This window comes from Protopterus annectens, chromosome 7.part0, assembly GCF_019279795.1.
Source record: "Protopterus annectens isolate FY-2018-M chromosome 7.part0, PAN1.0, whole genome shotgun sequence".
Taxonomy (NCBI): Eukaryota; Metazoa; Chordata; order Ceratodontiformes; family Protopteridae; genus Protopterus; species Protopterus annectens.
Window position 1 is genome coordinate 71,113,278 of NC_056739.1, and position 18,281 is coordinate 71,131,558.

General features: G+C 44.0%; 1 protein-coding gene across 1 annotated transcript in view; it reads right to left on the minus strand.

The window, feature by feature from the left end:
* ITPR3 (inositol 1,4,5-trisphosphate receptor type 3) overlaps nucleotides 1–18,281 on the minus strand; it is a 2,403,054-nt gene that overhangs the window by 890,274 nt on the left and 1,494,499 nt on the right. The window lies entirely within an intron of this gene.

Genomic DNA, 18,281 nt, shown 5'->3' on the forward strand with positions numbered 1-18,281 from the left:
TCCAGATAGAGTAGTTTTTGCTACTGAAGCCCTTTTTTTGTAGTCTGAAAAAATACAGAGTTGGTCAGTTTTTCTGAATTCTTTTGTTCTGTGCAAACAGAAACATAATTGTCTATGAACATCAAGTTGGTGTAACATATATTCTGCCCTATTGTCATACTTGGGGGAAAACACAGGTAGGTCTATGGATTGATTTAAGTTGGATTCTGAACATAGCTTTGGTAAAAAGGAAGGTTTTGTGCAGAGTGAAACTGTCATTTTGGAATAGCATATACGGGGGTTTAATAGATAAAGCTTGTAATTCCGAAACCCTCCTAGCTGAAGTGATAGCCACTGGGAAAATAGTTTTCCAAGTTAAGAACTTTAAGCCACATGATGATGCGGGTTCAAAGGGGGGGGGGGGGAATTATATGGGATAATACAAAATTTAGGTTCCATGGTGGAAGGGGTGGTTTTATGGGTGGTCTCAACAGTTTGGTGCCTCTCAGGAAAGCTTTAGAAAGTCTGTGGGACATAATATTTGGTTCTTCATTCCCAAAATGAAAGTTTGAAATTGCTGCTAATTGAACTTGAATAGTTGCTGCAGCTGTTCTCTCATTAAAAAGCTTGACCAAGAATTCCAGAATAGAAGATAAAGGTGCTGAATAAGGGTCAATATGATTCTCTAAGGCCCAGACTGAAAATCTTTTCCATTTACTAAGATATCATTTTCTTGTAGACATCTTGTGAGAAGAAATCAGGATGTGTTGTACTGCAGGTGAAAAGTTTTGTCACCTGGCTATGTTTGGAAATGGAGCAGCCAAGCTATCAACTTCAGGGTTTGAAGAGATGGATGGAGAGCTCCCGACAAGTGGGTCAGAAGATCCGGCACTGGATCCAGAATCCAAGGCTTTTCATGAAGGTGAGGCCACAAGAAGGGGAACCAACTTTGACGAAGCCAGTAAGGGGCTATCAGTATTAAGTTCCTTCCCAATGTGCTGGCTTTCTGAATAACTTTGGGTATTCATGGAAAAGGAGGAAAGCATAGAGAAGACCTGGGGGCCAATCATGCACAAGTGCATCCCTTGGGGACTCCCCCAAAGGGGGGATCAGGGCAAAATAGCTGCTGCATTTTGTGTTCATGGATGTGGCAAAAAGATCACAGCAAGGCTGGCCCCATCTGCGGAAAATCATTTCCGCTATGTCTCGTTTCAGGGACCACTCATGGGGCATCAGAATTGCCCTGCTGAGTTTGTCTGCTATCACGTTGGATTTCCCCGGGATGTGCATTGCTACTAGAAAGCATTTGGAGGAAATTGCCCACTACCATACTCTCCAGGCCTCTCAACAGAGGGGGTAAGATCTAGTTCCCTCTTGTTTGTTTATATACCATACAACTGACATATTGTCTGTCTGGATTGCAATAGGTCCTATCAGAAGAGAGTCTCGGAATGCTTGCAAAGCCATAAGCACCGTTCTCATCTCTAGGACATTGATGTGCAAATGGGCCTCGTGATCCTGCCAAGTGCCTTCGGCTGTTCTTCCCTGATAATGCTCCCCACCCTATTTGGGATGCGTCCATGGTCACTGTGGCTATCGGAGATGGGGGAACAAAAAGCCGACCTAAAGTCACTTGATCGGAGTTGAGCCACCAACGAAGTTTCTCTCCCCTGCAAGATTCCGTTAATATTATCTGGTGTGACATTGGAAGTTCCTGCATGGACCACTGGGTAAATTCACATGTGCAGCCGTGCTAAGGGGATTACATTTATTTCTGTTGCCATAGTGCCTAGCATTTTGAGAATTGTCCTCGCTTGAATCTTTGTTCTGAAGAGAAGATCTAGAACCTGTACTCGAAGAGCCTGTACTCTCTCTGGTGGAAGCTTTACTGTCATTGTTGTGGTATCTAAATCTGCGCCTATAAAAATGATATGTTGAGATGGCAATAAGGCAGATTTTTTGTAGTTTACTGTAATCTCTAAATGGAACAGAGTTTCAAAGTGGTGTCCTTTGCTTCTATTAGTAGATGCTTGGTAGTGGCAGTTAGGAGCCAGTGATCCAGATATGGAAACACCCGGAATCCTAAACGTCTCAGGTAGTCGTAACTACTGCCATGCATTTGGTGAACACTCTGGGAGCTGTAGTGAGGCCAAAGGGCAGAGCTCGAAATTGGTAGTGACTCGCTCTCAGCCAAAAGTGCAGATGACTTCTGGATGGCCTGTCCATTTTTATGTGGTAGTATGCATCCTGGACTCTACAGAGCACATCCAATTGCCGTTTCCAAAAAAGGGAAGTATTGACTGCAGTGTAACCATCCGGAACTTTGTCTTTTTTACTGATTTGTTCAATCTGCTAAGATCCAGTATGGGTCTCCAGTCTCCTGTTTTCTTTAGAACTAAAAAGAACCTTGAGTAAGTTCCGGATCCTATCTGGTCTGCGGGGACCAGTTGGATGATTCTTTTTTCTAGCAACTTCTGAATTTTTATGGTTGCCTGCTCCCTGTGACTGAGTGGAATGTCCAGGATCCTTTTCATTTGTGGGGTTGGCATGGAAAAGGGTATAGAGTAACCTCTGGATATGATACTTTGTACCCATTTGTCTTTTGTTATTTTTAGCCATGTGTTTGGGTACAAAGACAATTGACCCCTGACTGCCTCCAGAGAAGGACAGACTGGCCTCCTTTCAGGAGCACTGGAAGGGCTTTCTAAAGAAGGATTCTCTGTCGCCCTGGTTCTGCAGACCCCCTCTGCCGCATGGTTGGCATCTTCCATTATTGCTTGCCTGTCTGCCTCTGGGGGAAGGCTCACCACGTGTATCTTGAAAAACTCTCTGTGATTTTCGAAACCACATTTTTCCTCCCTTTTGGCCTTTGGGGTATGGTCTAGAAGGTGTGGAAAAATGGACTCTGACAGCAGAGAGAGCCTTCCCTTCCTGTTCACACCTGGTTAGTGTTTCTTTGACATTAGGCCTTAACAAGGATGAGCCGTTGAAGGGGGTATTAACAAAGGATGACTTGAAGAGTTCTGCAAAGTTACACAAGCTCATCCAGGAATGTCACCTAAGGGCAATTCCTGAACCCGCTGACCTATTCGCTCCATTGGCTGCATAAGAAACGAGCCTCATGGATGAGTTGACTACTGAATTGAGGATGGAAAGCTGGAAGGATACCATATCTGCTACCCCCGCAGCTACTGTATCCTGGAGAGTGTCTCCAAGCTCTTTCAGGAAATCTCTCTGTAATCTAGTGTAATAGGTAAGATAATTCAGGGACCTGACTGTAAAGGTTGCTGAAGAAAACATGCACTTTCCATATCTGTCCATCGTATGTGACTCCTTGTTCGGGGGATGGACAGATGTGGATGTTTCTGATAACTCCTTTTTGGTGACCACCGCCACCATCATAGCATCTACTGGGACACCATTTTTCAGGAATGTTTTGTCTTCCGGGGATGTAATAAGCTTGTTTGGCCACCTAGGGACAGGCTCCACTGTGTCTGGAGATTCTCACACCTTTTGACAAACTAACTCCATGAGCTCGTCAAAGGGCAGAGACACCCAAGTGGCAGAAGGGTAAGACCCAAAAGCCTTCAGATAGATGGACTCCTCATCAGAAGGGGTAATGGGCTTCCAGTCACCTCTCTGCTTAAGGATCGCTAAGATGTCTGCAAAGGAGACTTCCTCAGAGGGTGACTGTGGGGATCCTTACGATTCATCGAGGTCTGTATCAGATGTGACTGACTTCTCTGGGGAGACCAAATGCTTCCTCTTACACAATATCTTCTGAGGAACCTCTTCAGAAGGGCATTCTGGAAAGGTTTTGTAAGACAGGTTATCCTGTTCTGTAGCTCCTATTCCAGTTTTTCAAGTAGAATGCTACACTGTTTTGTCAATGTGTCTTGTACACTGATGAAAACTGGCATCACCCTCTTGCTGATTGGTTGCTTGCTGTGCTGGGAAAAGAGACAATCAGCAAGCTCTTTTCCCAACACAGCAAGCAGCCAATCAACAAGATAAATTGCTGAGAATCCAGTGAAAATTAAGGAATAGTAAGTGGGACTCTCGGTTACTTGGTATCTTTTCTAAAAGGGTACTGCAATTTGGTCTGTCACTGCTGCTTTTTTCCTTTAGGACTACTTTCTTTTACTGCTTTCGTTGTTTGGCTTGGACTGGGACTGTACTTTCTTTTACTGCTTTCATTGTTTGGCTTGGACTGGGACTGTACTTTCTTTTACTGCTTTCATTGTTTGGCTTGGACTGGGACTGTACTTTCTTTTACTGCTTTCATTGCTTGGTTTGGACTGGGATCATACTTTCTTTTACTGCTTTCGTTGCTTGGCTTGGACTGGGATCGTACTTTCTTTTACTGCTTTTGTTGCTTGGCTTGGACTGGGACTGTACTTTCTTTTACTGCTTTCGTTGCTTGGCTTGGACTGGGACTGTACTTTCTTTTACTGCTTTCGTTGCTTGGCTTGGACTGGGACTGTACTTTCTTTTACTGCTTTCGTTGTTTGGCTTGGACTGGGACTGTACTTTCTTTTACTGCTTTCATTGTTTGTCTTGGACTGGGACTGTATCTTTTACTGCTTTCGTTGTTTGGCTTGGACTGGGACTGTACTTTCTTTTACTGCTTTCATTGTTTGGCTTGGACTGGGACTGTACTTTCTTTTACTGCTTTCGTTGCTTGGTTTGGACTGGGACTGTACTTTCTTTTACTGCTTTCATTGTTTGGCTTGGACTGGGACTGTACTTTCTTTTACTGCTTTCATTGTTTGGCTTGGACTGGGACTGTACTTTCTTTTACTGCTTTCGTTGCTTGGTTTGGACTGGGACTGTACTTTCTTTTACTGCTTTCGTTGTTTGGCTTGGACTGGGATTGTACTTTCTTTTACTGCTTTCATTGTTTGGCTTGGACTGGGACTGTACTTTCTTTTACTGCTTTCATTGTTTGGCTTGGACTGGGACTGTACTTTCTTTTACTGCTTTCATTGTTTGGCTTGGACTGGGACTGTACTTTCTTTTACTGCTTTCATTGTTCAGCTTGGACTGGGACTGTACTTTCTTTTACTGCTTTCATTGTTCGGCTTGGACTGGGACTGTACTTTCTTTTACTGCTTTCGTTGCTTGGCTTGGACTGGGACTGTACTTTCTTTTACTGCTTTCATTGTTTGGCTTGGACTGGGGCTGTACTTTCTTTTACTGCTTTCGTTGCTTGGTTTGGACTGGGACTGTACTTTCTTTTACTGCTTTTGTTGTTTGGCTTGGACTGGGATTGTACTTTCTTTTACTGCTTTCGTTGTTTGGCTTGGACTGGGACTGTACTTTCTTTTACTGCTTTCATTGTTTGGCTTGGACTGGGACTGTACTTTCTTTTACTGCTTTCATTGTTTGGCTTGGACTGGGATTGTACTTTCTTTTACTGCTTTCATTGTTTGGCTTGGACTGGGACTGTACTTTCTTTTACTGCTTTTGTTGTTTGGCTTGGACTGGGACTGTATCTTTTACTGCTTTCGTTGCTTGGCTTGGACTGGGACTGTACTTTCTTTTACTGCTTTCATTGTTTGGCTTGGACTGGGACTGTACTTTCTTTTACTGCTTTTGTTGTTTGGCTTGGACTGGGATCGTACTTTCTTTTACTGCTTTCGTTGTTTGGCATGGACTGGGACTGTACTTTCTTTTACTGCTTTCGTTGTTTGGTTTGGACTGGGGCTGTACTTTCTTTTACTGATTTTGTTGTTTGGCTTGGACTGGGACTGTACTTTCCTTTACTGCTTTCGTTGTTTGGCTTGGACTGGGACTGTACTTTCTTTTACTGCTTTCATTGTTTGGCTTGGACTGGGATTGTACTTTCTTTTACTGCTTTCATTGCTTGGCTTGGACTGGGACTGTACTTTCTTTTACTGCTTTCATTGTTTGGCTTGGACTGGGACTGTACTTTCTTTTACTGCTTTCATTGTTTGGCTTGGACTGGGACTGTACTTTCTTTTACTGCTTTCATTGTTTGGCTTGGACTGGGGCTGTACTTTCTTTTACTGCTTTCGTTGCTTGGTTTGGACTGGGACTGTACTTTCTTTTACTGCTTTCGTTGTTTGGCTTGGACTGGGACTGTACTTTCTTTTACTGCTTTCATTGTCTGGCTTGGACTGGGACTGTGCTTTCTTTTACTGCTTTCGTTGTTTGGCTTGGACTGGGACTGTACTTTCTTTTACTGCTTTCGTTGCTTGGCTTGGACTGGGACTGTACTTTCTTTTACTGCTTTCATTGTTTGGCTTGGACTGGGACTGTGCTTTCTTTTACTGCTTTCGTTGCTTGACTTGGACTGTTGAGATGGAACAGCTGTTTGGTTGGTTTGCAATTTGCATCACTGGGTTGCCGCTGAGAGGAAGAAGCCCATGGGGCTTGTGCTGTTGTTGCTCTGATTGCTGCTATTGTTCGAGCTCTCTGTTATTGTTACTGTACACCACCAACCACCGTTCCCGGAGTCCTGAGACAAGACTCCAGCTATTGTTCAAGCTCTCTGCTATTGCTACTGTACACCACCAACCACTGTTCCGGGGTCCTGAGACAAGACTCCAGGAAGCCAGAGGAAAAAAAATTTTTTTTGGCAGAAAAAAACTCTTTACACATAAGTAATCATTGTAGCGGAAAGCAAGTGATGAAAATCTGCAGACTGTCCTGATATTTGCACCATATTTTGTCTGTCCCGCTGAAAAAGAAATGTCCAGTTTTCTGCTGGCCATTAAAGAGTTGAAGTGATGAGGTTTAAACATTACATCCTTCAGAAAATACAGTTTATTTTAGCAACTTTTGGTTTTGGGTCTGTTTGTTGCATATTTCTTGTGCTAAGATGTTTGTTCATATTTTTGCCTCACAGAACATCTGCTCCTCATAGAATTATTTGAGTAAATGCATGATAGAGCAATTTTTTTTTTTATTCTAACAACTTTCTAAGTTTGTAAGAGCAGTATTTAAAATCTGTCCCTGATTTTGAGCCTTTGTTCCCCATTATTTTTGACTTTGCAATAATTTAATCAAATCAGACTGTCATCTGAATACTTATGACAGGGTATATATTAATTCATCGAAGGTTCACTTCAGCAAACCTTTCTTCTTTGAACCCTAAGCGTCAAGTGTTCATTTCAGCGAATGTTCACATCTGCGAAAAATTTACATATGGAAAGGAAGCAGTTGGCCAGCAGCACAAATTTGCCCTTTTCCCCACTGTAGTGCCATCTTGGAATTGGTATATAGTTGGGGGAGGGGGCAGCCCCCCCCCCACATTGGGGGTGTGGGAGATTAAGCCCCCCACTTTTGTGGGTTTTACATACTGTGGTGTCTGTTCCGGTGTTGTTTTGGCCAAGTGCTTAGTGTCCCTATTTAAATTTTTGTTCAATGAGAATGTTCGCTGAAATGAATGCTCGATAGTTAGGGTTCGATGAAGAAAGGTTTGCTGAATTGAACCGTCGATGAATTAATATAGACCCTTTACGACATGCCTAGCTTGTCTCTACATAAATTATTATGGTTACAGAGGGGATTATGATGGCTGAGCTAACATCTATTTTATCTTGATCATCTTGTAGGCCAGCAGTGCACCTCTGAATGTCTGGCTTTAGTTGCTGTAGTGCTCTGTGTCCAGTCTTTAATCTCAGCAGGATACATTTGTGTCAGGTTTATGTGTGTAACAGTTGAGGGTCTTGACTTCGCACAGCAGTTACTGTTGCTGCTTCAGTATTTGGTCCCCCCACCAGATTTTAATCTCAGTTGAATGCCTTCTGAATTGGATCTACATGTCCTCCTATTTGTGCTAGGGTCATCTGTGTAACAGCTGCAGAATGTCAGTTTGGCACAGGTGTCACTGTTACTGCTTACATTGCTTGACCTCCACTGTTGATTTTTCAGCTGGAGTCTGCATGTCCTCATGTCTGTGCTAGGTTCATGTGTGTAACCACTGCAGAATGCCACATTGACAAATTAGTTATTATTATTACTGCCTTGACATCCACTATTAATATTTTTAGGTGGAGTCTATATGTCCTCTTTGCACCCACAGGCTGTATTTTTTTCCTTATGGATAATTATATATGAAGGTGTAGTACAAGTCTGGAGAATTTCATGTTACAGGATGTGAGCAAGAATCTCTAGCTAGTGACTATGGCACAGGTTCCCAAGGCACTGCTGTTTCTGGTCACTTAATCATATTGTCTGGAGTGGTATTAACAGCTATTTTGGTTTATTGTAGTGGTGCTGAACAAGGATCCTGCAAGAGTCGTGTTTGGGAAAAGGTCACTGGATCAGCAAGAGGCTGGATGCAGCACAGTGTCTCCAAAGAAGTTAAATCCATTCTGCAGTTGTAATTAGGCATGAGGCAAAATTATTCATGAGTGTGATCTGTTCCAAATGCAGATGCCATGGCCAAGTGTACATTCTGTGGAACAATTTTCACTGTTAAGTGGGATGGAGAAAAGCCAATGAAAAGCCACCAGAAGTAAAACAAACATCAACAAAACTTTCAGCTCCAGAAGCAGAACTTTGTGATGACAAAGTTTATTCTTCTACTTAGTACAACTAGTGAAGCTTCCAAAGTGACTGCAGCTGAGGTGACACCAGTTATCATGGTGTGAAACACAACCACTCATATGTATCAATGGACTGTGGAGGTAAGCTATCACAGACAATTTACCATAACTTTAATGCGGATTTGAAACTCAGTTGTCGAAAGACAAAATCTGAGAGTATTGTAATAGATGTACTTACACCTCATTCAGACAGGTTCCTTCTGCAGGAACTTATTTCGTACTGGGATTAGATGCTTCCAAAAAAGGGAACAGAAAAATGCTTCCCTGGTTATTCAGTACTTCACTCACACCAATGGTACACAACTGAAACTTCTAGACTTCTGTGAAGATCATAGCAAAAGAGCTGAATTAGTCTTTACAAGAATAAACAACATTCTTATACAGAAAGGAATAAAAGTACAAAACTTGGCCAGCTACGCTGCAGGCAATGCCACTGTTAATTACAGAAAGCACTGGACTGTTTTTAAACATCTGAAAGCTGAGGTGCCTTACATGATTGCAGCAAACTGTTTGTGCCATGCAATACACAACTGTGCAAAGCATACAAGCAAGACCTTTGCAAGGTTTGGTGCAGAGACACTGGTTTTGAAAGTGCTCAGTGAGTTTTCAACATCTGCAAAAAACTAGCACTGCTAAAGGACTTCTATTCTTTTCTACATTGGGACTTTAAGCACATCATGCAGCATGTTGTCACAAGGTGGCTGTCTTTGTCCCCAGCTGTGCCAAGGCTGGAAGAACACTGGCCCAGTATTAAAAGTTATTTTATAAGCCAAGGCCTTGAGGAGTGTCACTGCCTTATCTGGAGATTTGTGGAGGCTGATGAGGATGGCATCAGTAAGAATATCCATGAGGCAGAGTGCTACATAAATTTTTTAAAAGCGGACAAAACACGATGAGAGAAGGCTGTTAAAAACACGAATTTAATGTTCCAATTGGAACATTAAATTCGTGTTTTTAACAGCCTTCTCTCATCGTGTTTTGTCCGCTTTTAAACAGTTCATTGTTTTGTGAGTTTTCTACTTTTCGTGCTACATAAATTTCATGCACTGCATCCTGCACATATTCCACAAGTCCACAGCAAAACTTGAAAGTAACAACTCTCTGCCCCAGAGCTGTGCACAATGATGGCAAGTCTTAGAAATGTGTTGCAGAGAAGGCTAGATGACCAGTTCTTTTGTGCTAAAACTTCATCTGCCTTAAAGCACTTTACTCCAGCGGTGGCACAACAGGTCTGTAGGGACTTCTGTAATTTTTTATAGCACAACAATTTGTTACCTGCAGAAGTGGTTTAACTTTGATAATAGCACTTTTAAAGCTATACAGGTCCTCAGCTCCAACAGCCCGTAAGTTGGTCAAAACTGTTCACATTTGCATATGTTTTCAAACTGGATGTGGACATTAGAGCACTTTACTGGGACTACTGCACTTCAGTTGCTGCATTGCCAACCTGTTACACATGACAGAAGCACCTGAAGTGATTGCTGGGTGACATTTTAGTAAAGCTTCAGACTGTAAAACATATCACAGACTGGTGCACTTTGCCCTTCCAATTTCCCCCAGCAATAGCTTCATGGAAAATATTTTTTAACTTATGGGGAATGCATGGACTGATACAAGAAACAGAATGCTTGCGTCTCTTATCAAGGCTGAGTTGTAGGTCAAGTTCAATTTTGATATGAGTTGTTCACAAGTTTATATACAGTGTGAAATATAAGCAGTGATCATAGCAAGTGGCCTGGTCTTGCTGGAAAATTTCATAATATATAAAATTGTAACAAAACCATGATGCGTTTCACTTTATTTTCTGTAAAATTAATAATGTGACCATGATTTTATACTAGTTTTTCCCATGATTGTTTATCTTTCATCCTGTAGTGTGAGGTGTGATTTGGATGTACTGTTGTGTGTAGTGAACCATTAACAGTTTACTACTGTGAACAAATTACTGCTAAATAAAGTTTACTTTATATTTTCTGATTCCCTGTATATTTCCTGAATACAGTAACTGCTTGTGGTATTCAAGACTTGTGTTAATGGGTATGGTTAGTTAAACGGGAGTGTGGCTACTAAAGGAAATGGGTGTGGCTAGATTTTGCATGGGGTGGGACTTGTTTTTCAGGAAATGGCACTATGGAAAGGTGATAACCCTATGCACATTCAGATTATGCAAAATCTGATGTTCTTTGTGTTTCACTGTTGCTGTCATCACCTGTGGGTTATCCCTGCAGTGGTAGCCCTTGGCTGGCCCAAATACAAGAGTCAATGTGTTTGTGTGCCATTTGCTGTCACCTGTAGTCTGACGTCAGGTCATTAGTACTATAAAGCAAGGCAGCCGACATCATTACATCAGTCTTTCTTTGCCATGGAGCCCATAGCAGAAGCAGTTTGCATGAGTGCCGGTCGGTCACTAACAGATGTTGAATTTTAGCAGAAAGCATCTAAAGCTAATTACCCCATTGGGAACCTTTTTTTCTTGCTCTAATCGATGTCCAAAAAAGTTAACAATTGTCTCGCCTGTGGAAAGCAGATCCCACACCGAGACTTTCATTCTTACTACATCACTTGTTTAGGCTCAGACCACGACGTCACTTGTTGCCGGTTCTGTGCCCGCTTTAATGTGAGAAACATTCGCTGTAGAGCTCTTTTTGTAGACAATTATTTTCATATTCCATCTTCGAATTCTGATATGGCATCTGTCAGCCAACAATCCGCCGACATTCTGAAAAAACGTAAAGATAGAGACAGACCACACAAGGCTAAACCTTCCGACGATGCTACCGGCAAGTCGGCAGTTCTTTGGAATTCAGTAAGATGCTTTCGCAGCCACTGATGCCCAACTCACTTTCTATGCAGGCCTCTGCCGAGACCCTTTTGGAGTCTGGTATGCTGCAGAAATCCACTTCGTCTTCCGAGCCTTTGGCTGTCTCTGCCTCGGTTGGGTCCGGAGCCGAGATGCAGGCACCAGCTTCCAAGGAGACCATTTGCACTACCAATTCTAGACAAAAAACGTCTTCTCTGCCGACTACCATTGCTCAGAGACCAACGGATTTTCTCAGGCCTCAAACCCAGGCTACTCCTAGAAAATCTGCTTCTAGCCACCATCTTGCTACTGCTCCCCCACCCGAAGCTCAAATGCTTAAAATGGCAGAGGATCTCATCTCCCTTATCCGAGGTACTCAGGTCCCCACTCCAAAAAGGAAAAGGCTTCCTTCTCCAGAAATGAAGTCAGATCAAGAGTCTGAGGAATCTGATTATTCTGCATTTGAAGAGGAATAACAGCCCTTAACTGTTTATGAGAATTCAGATGTAGAGGAATCCATCCCCTCTGCCTCCCCTCCCCTCCAGAGGACCTCTCCTTCGAGGAAACCCTTCACTCCTTCAGGGAACATTCTCAATGGGAATCTCAGGACTATCCCACAGTCAAAGAAATGACTTAGAGAGTTTCTGGACCTGCCCTACCACAGACCCCTGGCCATCCCACCTATTCTGGAAGTGATGGATGATGTTTTCCTTGAATCCAGTTTAGCCCCTGATGCCCTGCCTCCTGCTCCAGCTAAACCTGCCAGGTACTAGAGAGTACCGGATTCTCACAAATACCTGTACAGGAACCCTGCTGCAGACCCTGAGGTCATTACACAGGGACCCAAAGGAGCTAGGGCTAGTTTTGCCAAGAATCCTTTTCCTTCTAACAAAGATTCCAGAGCTCTGGACAGATGGGGTAAAAAAGTATACACCTCTGCAACCTTAGCTATCAGAGCACTCAGTTGTCAGCTCCATATGTTAAAATATCAACAACACACTTTGGAACAATTAAAACAGAAGATTGCTATCTCTCCTGATGGTGCCAACTCAAAAGAGCTGGGAGAATTACTACACTCTGCTTGTCAGGTGGCCAAGCACTCACTACAACATGGATATAATGCCCTAGAAGCCTCTAGCAGGGCAGCAGTGACAGGATCTGTTATTAGGAGACATGCATGGCTGAAGGAACATCCTCTCCCTGATCATGTCAAGTCTAAACTTATTGATGCACCCCTAGATAAGGAGCGCTTGTTTGGGGAAAAAGCAGAAGAGGTGCTTAAAAAGATGGAAGACAAAGCAAAATCTATGCAAACAGTAAAATATTTCTTTTACGTTCAACCGCACAGATTCAGCAGGAAATTCCCCTCTAAGCACTGGGCCTTCCCTGCACCCAGCAGACAGGGCCAAAGTAAGCCCTGCAGGGACAGGACTTTCAGCCCCCTATCCTAGGGCCAGCAAAAAAGCAAACAATGGACCACTTTCACCTCTAAGGCAGGGAGTTCTAAGCCAAGCTTCTATGGTAAGCATTCACAATGACACTCCCTCCCCCCCCTCTGCCCTCCTTTAACTCATCTAAAACTAGGAGGAAGGCTCACCTTCTTCAAGGACAATTGGGTCTCTATAACCAAGGACCAATGGGTATTAAAAATCATTTCTCAGGGATACAAATTCTCCTTCAGCGAACTCCCTATTCCAAAAGGGTACCCAGACCTCCCCCAAAACCAGTGGGCAGAGGCATTAAAACAGGTAAAAGCACTAATATCCCAGGGGGCAGTAGAACCTGTCAGTCCAGATCAAGCAAGAAAAGGGTTTTACTCCAGACTATTCCTTGTTCCCAGAAAGGAGGGCATTTGGTGCCCTATCCTGGATCTATCAAAGCTGAACACCTCCTTGGTGGTCCCCAGATTCAAAATGCTAACCTTACAGCAGCTGCTGCCTATGCTCACACGAAATGCCTGGCTGGTGACGCTAGACCTAAAAGATGCCTATCTCCACATCCTCATCAGGGAATCATGCAGAAAATTCCTGTGCTTCAGAGCAGGCAATCAGCACTTTCAGTTCTTTGCATTGCCCTTTGGCTTATCTACTGCTCCCAAAGTATTCAACAAATGCTTGGCCCCGGCTGTAGCATTCTGCAGACAGAGAAAGTACAGATTTACCCTTACCTGGACGACTGCCTTATTCAGGTGAACAGCAAAGAAAAGTTGCTCCAGGATGTTCTCTTTGTCAAAAAATTCCTAAATTCCCTAGGGTTCACCATCAACCAGAAAAAATCAAAGCAAAACCCCACCAGGAAAATTGTTTTCCTGGGAGCTGTGCTAGACACAGAAAAACTAATGGCTGTCCTATCCCCAGAAAAACAGTGCTTCCTGCCTTTCTACTTCACCCAGCTACCTTCCCCTTCCAGAAGTCACCTCACTGCAAGGAAGTTCCTGCAAGCCCTAGGATACATGGCATCTTCCATCATTCTCATCCCTCTCGCCAGGCTTCACATGAGAAAGCTTCAGTGGTACGTAAAGAACCTATGGTGTCAGCACTCTCAGTCCTTAGAGACCACTCTCCCACTGATCCCTTGCATAAGGGATGAATTTCTCTGGTGGGCAGAGGCCTGTGCCAGGAACAAGGGTCTTCCCTTCATCCTCCGCCCTTCTGGCCAGACCATCACCACCGACGCCTCAGACATGCTTGGGGTGCTCACCTACCAGGCAGGTGTACCCAAGGCCTTTGGAATGACCAGCAACTTCATTTACACATCAACCAGAAAGAAATAATGGCAGTGTAAAATGCTCTGATTTCCTTCCAACTCCATCTCAGGCCATGGGTCCTCCTTATAAAAACAGACAACACCACAGTCATGTGGTACATCAACAAGCAGGTGGGCACCCAATCCTGCCCCCTGTACAGGTTAGCCATGAGTCTCTGGCTTACAGCCACTTACATGGGGCTACACCTAATTGCCCAATACTTACCAGGAATCAACAACACACTGGCAGACCACCTAAGCAGAAACTTACTGGACCTCCACAAATGGCAGCTCCACAGAGAAATCTTTCTGCAAATCATCCAGGAGTGGGGGACCCCAGAGGTGGACCTCTTTGCCTCACACCTCAACTACCAACTGCACAAGTTCTGTACCAAGGAGTATCACCTCCTAGCATGGAAGGTGGATGCCTTGACCTTCCCCTGGAGCTCCCTCTTTGTGTACACATACCCTCCACTGCCCCTTATTCCCAAGGTTCTGATCAAAATAAGAGAGGAGAGACCAAAGGCCATCCTCATTATTCTAGATTGGCCCAGGCACCATTGGTACCCCTTACTATGCAGTCTGACCTTACAGCCCCCCCAAGCTGCTTTCCCTAAGGTCAGACCTCTTGACCCAGGAGAGGGGGAAGGTACTGCACCCAGACCTACAGACTCTCAAACTTTCAGCATGGCTTATACACTAAAGACTAACAAGAAGTCACTGTTAAGCAAACAGGTCCTGGCCATCATCACAGAGGCAGAAGGCCCAGCACAAGAAAATCTTATGCAGGAAAATAGAAAAGATTCTGCTCCTGGAAACAATCAAAAGGGGGCAGTACCTCCCAACCTTTCATCCATCTCATCCTGGACTACTTAGCAGAGTTGCTACATAGTGGTCTCTCCTTCTCCTCTATTAAAATCCATGCCTCGGCCATCTCTGCCCATTATGATTCAGACCCATCCCTCTTCTCTCATCCTTTGATTAAGCAATTCCTCAGAGGGGCTTCTAATTTCAGGCCTCCCAGAAGACCTCCTACTCCACCCTGGGACCTGAATTATGTGTTAGAGAAACTAACCTTACCTCCTTTCGAACTTGCCACTTAAACAGAATTGAAATACCTCTCCTGGAAGACTGCCTTCCTACCAGCTATCACCTCAGCCAGAAGGGTCTCAGAACTTCACGCTTTCACGGCTGCCGAGCCCTTCATAATTTTCCATGCAGACAGAGTTTCCCTGAGGACTAATCCCTCCCCTTTATGCCCAAGGTGGTATCTGATGTGACCCTTAACCAGGTCATACACCTTCCCACCTTCTTTCTCAACCCTCAAAACAAGGGGGCAAGAGTTCTACACTCACTAGATGTGCACAGATAACTCAGATACTATCTGGACCACGCTAAGCCATTCAGAAAAACTGACCAGCTTCTTGTAAGCTTTGCCCCAGGGGCAGAGGGGAAGCCCATCTCCAAACAAACCATTTCCAAATGGATTTCACACTGTATCCATTTTTGCTACAGACTGCATGGGAAACCCATCCCTAATTCAATCTGTACCCACTCCAATAGAGCAACCTCCACTTCTACTGCCTTTCTCAGGGGAGTACCTACCAGGGACATCTTGGAAGCAGACACCTGGACCTCTGTCCATACCTTTACAAAGCATTACCACCTACCTAGGGCAGGGTTTGCCTCTGCAATTCTGCAGGGCATCCTGACCAATATGTAGGACTCTACCTACCTTCCACCCTTTACCTCAGCTTTGGGAATACTCCCACAGGTGATGACTGCAACAGTGAAACACAAATAACATTGTACCGTTGTGTACACTTACCATAAATGTAGATGTTCGAGCATATTCACTGTTGCAGTCTTGGTCTCCCTCCCTCCATCCCCCATTTAACATCTCACCCTAGGCTCTAGGGGACACATGATTCCCAAGGTGGCTCTTAGCCACCAGGACCACTCTCTCATTTCCCTTGTGCTTCTGACGGGTTAGGGCAAGAAAAACTGATGTAATGACATCAGCTGCCTTGCTTTATAGTACTGATGACCTGACGTCAGACTATAGGCCCTGATGGGCCCCTGGTTATTGGTTAGGCACCAACCAGAAAATCACTTCCACTTACCAACACAGGATTTTCTAGTATCGGTTTTATTTTCACATATATGCCTCCAGTACCTTATATAACTTATATTTTTTATGGACTTACAGTTGGGTATCAGGATAAGCACAGGCAGCATTCAACACATCCTACAGGGCTGGCATTATAGGAGAGATGGGAAAGGAATGAGGAATATCCATTTATAATGTCATAATATCTCCTCAGTTCAAGGGGAAACATCTATTTGTTCCTATAAAAAATAATAATAGTTTATCTTGGTAAAGGACTGATTAAAAGAAAATTCCTCCACATGAGGATATGAAAGTACAGTTGTGTAAGTAAACTTACCATAACAGTAGATATTTGAATGATCACTGCTACAGCAGTCTTAGTTATAGGGGTTATACCTCTTGCTCCAGTGCAACATATTCCTATGGGCTACTAAAATTTTCTCTGGTTTGCATGGAACTGGCTTTATCACACCAGGTTCCTTCCATGCCTGCTAAAAAAACTATGTCTATTAGTTTCTCAGTGGGCAGAACCATCCAGGATTTTAAACAGCCAGCCATGAAGTCCTTGATGAACAGAAACTCCTCTAGAGAGGGGGCTTTGGAGGACCAACCCCCTCTTTGTTTCATTTACTCCAGGATATCACAAAGGAGACATCTTCCAGAAGAAATCATGGGGAACCATCTCTTTCATCAAAATCAGTGTCTTCAGTTACCAACTTTGGTGGTAAGTCCAAGTGCCTCCTCTTACAGGCCAGTTTCCTAGTTCTCTCCTCCATTGAGGCTTCCAGAGAAAGATTGGCATTGAACAGAGAGCTTGCTTGTTGACAGCCCCTGAGGCTGAGAGAAGCTGACTGGCCCTGTCAATCAGGATGAATAGAGACCAGATCCATCAGAGATCAGGATGGAACCTAGAGGGGTACAGACTCCTTTCTTCTGGACTTGGAGAGAACTCTCTTGACTGCTTCGAAAGCAGAAGATGAAACAGAAGATGAAGAAATGCCTACCCATCCATAGCAGGCAAGAATGGAGTGCCCTCAACTCTGATACTACCCACTTCTGAGAATGACAATGGCTCTGAGCTGTCCAGTGCAGAAGCACAGAGATGGCTCCAAAAACTATGGAGTCAACCCCTACCCACAAGCCTCAGCTCAGACACCTTGTCTGATGTGGTTGAAATCAAGGGAATGAAGGAAACCATCAGAGTTGCAGTTGAAAGCACTGTAGGATCTGATGTGGATGCTCTATGGTGCAAATTCGGATCCATGGGCTTCAGATCCAATGGTTGGTAGAGTACAGGAGAAAGCAATGGTTGAGCAGTGTGGAACATGCCCGGAGCTACTGAAGGGTCAGTATAGGGAGGACATCCAACTGAAACTGTGTCTGTCGATGCTGGTTTCCAATAGACTCAACGAGTGGAAGGATCTAAAGGATGAAGCCATCAATGGTGGCTGAGAAAATGTTGATGCTTCTGTTATAAAAATGGGGAATAAGGCCTCAAGTTTACCAGCTCTGGGAAGAACTGCAGAAGGAGAATGGTGAACAGATTAAATGAACCCCCATATCACAACATCTTGGTGTCTTGGGACCTGGACTGGATTGTTCTGACAGTTCCAGGGACTTTTTTCTAGTTTTATCTGACCTGTTTTCCTGCTCCTCTCTCTCTCTCTCTCTCTCTCTCTCTCTCTCTCTCTACATACCTTGTTTCCTGCCCTTTTCTTTCTCCTTTTCTCTATCCTTCAGAATTTTTTTTTTTTCATTTTCTTGGATGAAGGAGAGGACCACTCCACTGCAGGAATGGCAGAACCTCCTGCCTGGGCAGGAAGAAGGTGCTTCAATACTATTTTACTGCAGCAACCTTGTAGGGCCCTAGCACCAAACGAAGTGCATGTTTCATAATCAGTACTAAATGAGACACTCCTTAACAGTAGACACACAAGAAGTAACAGTCCTGTGGTGAAATCTTAAGTCCACAGGCTGAGCCAGTGGCCTTGTCTGAAGTGCTAGAATGCAACAAATCACAACAACAGCAAAAGCCACAACAGTGACAACTGCAAAAAAATCAGACATTGTT